We start from the raw sequence: 5,358 nt of genomic DNA, 5'->3' as shown, positions 1-5,358 counted from the left end.
ACTTATTCATCTAATTTCTGGAAGTCTGTACCCCTTGACCAACATCTCCCCTTTTCCCCCAGCCCCTGGCAACCAACATTCTAGTCTCTGTTTCTGTGAGTTCGGCTTTTTTTAGGTTCTACATGTAAGTGAGATCATACAGTACTTGTTTTTCCCTATCTGACTTATTTCGCTTAGCATAATGCCCTCAAGGTTCATCCAGGTTGTTGCAAGTGGCAGGATTTCCTTCTTTCCCGTGGCTGAATAATATTCCGGGGTGTGTGTGCGTATACACACTGTATCTTCTTCTTTATCCCTTCATCTATAGATGGATACTTAAATTGCTTTTCATATCTTGGCTATAGTGAATAATGCTACAGTGAGCATGAGAATGCAGATATCTCTTCAAGATCCGGTTTTCATTACTTTGGAAATATACCCGGAAATGGGATTGCAGGGTTATATGGTAGTTCTATTTTTAGTTTTTTTAAGGAACCTCCATACTGTTCTCCACAGTGGCTGCAGCAGTTTACATTTGCACCAACCCTGTGCGAGGGTTCCCTTTTCTCCACACTCTCAGCAATACTTCTCTCTCGTCTTTTTGAGGAGCACCATTGTAATAGGTGCGCGGTGATATCTCATCGTGGGTTTGATTTACATTTGCATTTGTTTTCTGTGATGATTAGTGATGCTGAGCGCCTTTTCGGTACCTGTTGACCATTCGTATGTCTTCTTTGGAAAAATGTCTTTTCAGTTCCTCTGCCCATTTCTTAATCGGATTGTTTGTTTACTCATCCATTCCCTTTCATTACTGAGTGGTAATCCATTGTCTGAATATATCACTTTAAAAAAACCTCATTCTGTTGACAGGACATTTGGGTTGTTTCCAGTTTGGAACTGTTATGAACAAAGCTACGGAGAACATTAATGTACATGTCTTTGTGTAAACACATGTTTTTATTTCTCTTGAGTAAAACTCTAGGGATGGAAGTGTTTGGTTGTAGAGTAGGTGGATGTTTAATTTTAAAACAAACTTCTAGGCCTTTTTCTAAAGAGTTTTGCCCTGAAACTGTATATGAGCATTGAATTTGTTAGGATGACACAAGTTCCCTGATGATGAGGCTATAAATCAGAATCTGAGATTGTTTCAAGTCCGGGGTTCTCTGCTTCTCTTGCAATGCTTGTGTCACTGTCTTCCAACACAAAGTTCTGTGGGTAACTAGGAACACAGAAGGTTGCTGAGTTGGCAAGTCCTCCCTTTTCCCAGAACACCTGCAATGATCAGAAATAAGAAGCAAGACCTCACACTGCAGCATTACACTTTTTTTCCCCAGCTTTACTGAGGTATAACTGACAAGTAGAAATTGAACGTATTTAAGGTGTACACCTTGGTGTTTTGATATACATAGTGAATGATCACCACGGTCAAGGTAATGAACAAAAATCTATTGCCTCACATAGTTAGCATTTTCTGTGTGTTTGTGTGATGCGAACACGTAAGATCCACCCTCTTAGGAAATTTCAAGTGTACCATACAGTATTGCAAACTATGAACGTATTGAACAGAATTTGGGAGGTGGGCATGAAGCTGGTGAATTCCTGGTGGATGTCATCAGCTCGGGCTTGGAGAGTGGCCTGTGAGAAGGGCCTTTCCATCAGGCCACTTGGAAGCCTGCGGGTCATAGATAGCCCACAAGCTAGCCTTAGGGGACACAGTCACTCTGCCCTGTGCCTTGACCAAAGACCTTTATAAACAGGAAAACAGTCTTGAAGGTAAAGAACAGGGTGTAGTGGTTCCTCAGATGTTCTATAGTTTGAAAATGACCATAAACAACCCAAATAGCCAAACACAAAAAGGGGGGCATTTTTTGGTCCACAGCCCCGAGGGCAGGCAAGGCTGAAGGAGGAGCTCAAACGACACCATCAGGCCCCCTGTGTTTAAGCAGACTCTTCCCAGGTGGCCCAGGCTTACAGCCGCAGGTTCAACAACTGCAGTGGAGAGGCAGCTTCTCTTTCCTAATATTCCAACAAAACCCTAGAATTGAATCTCATTGGCCTGGGTCACGTGCCCACCCATGAGCCAATCAGGATCAGGAGGCTGGAATAGGCTGATTGGCTGGGTCTGAGTCACGTGCTCACCTCTGAGCCGACTGGTGTCAGTTGCGCAAAAACTCTGAGAGCGTGCGATGATGAGTCTGAATCGAATCAAGGTGGGGCCGGTGGGAAGGAGGCGTGGACGCTGGGTCAGTAAAGCACGCCTTTCTCAGACTACCCGTTGTTATGTCTATGGATACTAGCTAATGAGAGTCGAAATGGTCATGACCTTGAAAAACTGAACTTCCAAGGGTTTGAAGCCAAAGCCGCACAATTTTTTTTTCAGTAACGTGTAAAACCAGACAATACTAAGTGCTTTGTAAAACTGTACTGAATATAATTATAAATATACTAACGTCTCTCTTGAGATTTCTTAGCAATAGGCAAGAGACACATACCATTGAGGAAATGCTTGTTCTTCTTGCTGCGGTAAAAATGGGTCAAATAATATAAAGACAAATGCAAAAAGTAAAATTCGTCTCTCTGTCAGCATTGCCATTGGAAAAGGCATAGAAAACACTGAGGATTTGAACAACCTAGAATTAGAAGAAAGTAAGCTGCGTGGGAGGTTTTCTATACAACTGGTTGAGAGTATAGATTAAAAACAAATCGTGTCGCAGCTAATGGTATTGGTTAGATTTTCTCTCAGTAAAGAAATACGTAAAGACCACTTTTTTGTGAGCCATGAAATGAAAGATGTACCGGGGAATATATATTCTCAGTAGTATATCACTTCTTTAATAACAATAACATTTTATGGAAAAGCTGTGTAAGTATAACCAGTGATGGAATAGGCGAGCTCAGACCCAGGTGTGTGTGTGTAAGAATTGAATATGCAATAAAAGTAGCATCACCAATTAGTGAATAAAAGGTAGACTGCTTAATAGATGGTATAAGGATAACTAGCAAAGACAAGATAACCGTGTAACACCTTACATAAAAGTGGACTCTGAGGAATTAAAGAGTTAAAAGTGAAAGTTGAAACTGCAAAGCTGATAGAAGAAACTTCCGAAAATATCTGTGGGCCAGGACAGAGGAAGACATTTTCAAAACACGTTTCAAAGCATAAGCCAGACAGCAACAAAATCAGTGAATTTGACTGCATCAAAATTCAGGCCTTTTCAAAAATGAAAGGCACCGTGAATAAAATTTTGCCCTTTTCATTAAAAGGGGACAGTGTAGGAGACAGCATTTACAATGTCAAAAATGGGCAGCCCAGTACTTTTCCCCAGAAATATAATTTGAGCCACTTAGGTAATTTAAACTAGTCTTGTAGCCACATTTAAAACCATAAAAATAAATGAAATTAATTTAATAATATTTTTAATCTGCTATGTCCAGAATAAAACCGTTTCAACGTAAAATCAATATAAAAATTATTAATGAGGCTTCTGCTTTCTCTTTTTCATCCTGAGTCTTTCAAACTGTAAGTGTAGTTTACACCATCACAGGACATCTCACTTTGAACCAGCCACATCTCAAGGGCTCAACAGCCACACGCACTGAGTAGTCACCATATTGGACAACACAGTTAGAGACTATTCGCAGAACTCCTGAAAATCAGTAAGAACAGAGAGTAATCCAAATAGGAAGATGGACAAAAGGCATCAACAGGCAACTTACAAAAGAGGAAAACCACGAAGATCACGGCATCCGAAAAGATGCTCAAATTCAGTAGTCATCATGGAGATTAAAACTGTGAGATAGCATTTTATACATGTTAGACCGACAGTTGGAAAGCTGAATCACGCCGATTGTTGGCAAGGATGTGGGTACATGGGATCCTCATGTGTGATGGTCAGGAGACCAGAATGGCATAGCTATTCCTGGGAGGAGAAAATCAATAGAAGCGGCACACACGCCCAGTGGCCCAGCGGTGCTACTCTCAGGTCTGTTTTTCAAAGAAGGGCTCACACAGTTTTATAAAGGGCCAGGTACAAGGATGTCCAATCTCTTATTTTTTTCATGGTGGCAAGGAGTCAGAGGTATGAATATCCATCCCTGGGAGAGAAAGAAAATACAGGGCTGCATATGGGGGCAGGGAGCTAGAGGGAACGGTTTAGAGGTACACACAGCAATATGAATGGATTTTGAAACAGGAGCTCAGTGGAAAAAGGAATGAGATAACCACTTACATACATTAGAAATACATCACACAAAACAACAGTCTATATTTTGCAAGAGCGTGTACCCCCCGCTGCCCCTGAAAAAAACCCATTAAATACATGAGAAGACTTGCTTGGGGGACTAGAGAAATGCGAATGACCTATGGGGCACAAGGGAGAAAGGCTTCTTCCTAATGAGGGATCTTGGGTGGACCAGTGATGATGGTGTGTTCTGTAACCCATCCATCTCTACCTGAGGTCAAAAAAGGAGAAGAGGAGGATGAAGAAGAGGGGGAAAGGAAAACGAAGGACAAGAAGTTGGTGATGTGAGAAGTACACGAGCATCAATGCCGCTAGGTGTCACTGGGGCAGTTAACCCTATGCAATCCACAGCTCACAATGAGATGGGAAGAAACCTTGTGGATACCTTGAGTATCTCATGGCGGAAGCCATAGAAGAGTGTCAAAACTTAAAGAAGTTACACTTTTTTAAAAACAAAATGACAGGTGTTTCAAATTTGCTAATATTTTCTCCAATGACAAGTAGGTCTGAGGAATTAATAACCCAGCAAATAATTTCAGAAGTATAATCAACAGGGAACTCTACTCAATGCTCTCTGGTGACCTAAATGGGAAGGAAATCCAAAAAAGAAGGAATGTATGTATGTATACATATAGCTGATTCACTTTGCTGTACAGCAGAAACTAACGACATTGTAAAGCAAATATACTCCAATTTAAAAAAAAGTATAATCAATCTGTCCCATAAAAATTCCACTTTTAATACTAATGAGAAAGGAATTGCTTTTTTAAAGAAACTCCTGCTATGGAGAGAGTATTTGAGGGAAGTTTTTCATTATTGTGTCACCTTTTCCCCCCAGAAACCCACTTTTAAAAGTATCACCTATAAAAGTGCCCATAGCTGTGTGCCTAAAATTTTGGAAATAAACCATTCTAACTATTTACAAAATCTCCTAAAAAGTTATAGTAGGAGGAGTTTAGTAAGAAAAGTTTTAGTGGGTTTTGAACCCACTTGTAAAAATATCAAAAGTACCACCTTCCCATTAGTTTGCAAGAACAACATCAAGATCAGGAAACATGGAAATTTACTGGCCACGTGTCCACAGAAATTTGCATAATTGGTGGTTGGGATTGGAAAATGATCATTATTAGCTTCCACA

This window comes from Leucopleurus acutus (assembly GCF_964270905.1).
Source record: "Leucopleurus acutus genome assembly, chromosome: 20".
In the NCBI taxonomy this organism is placed as follows: Eukaryota; Metazoa; Chordata; class Mammalia; order Artiodactyla; family Delphinidae; genus Leucopleurus; species Leucopleurus acutus.
Note: the sequence above shows the minus strand (reverse complement) of the source record.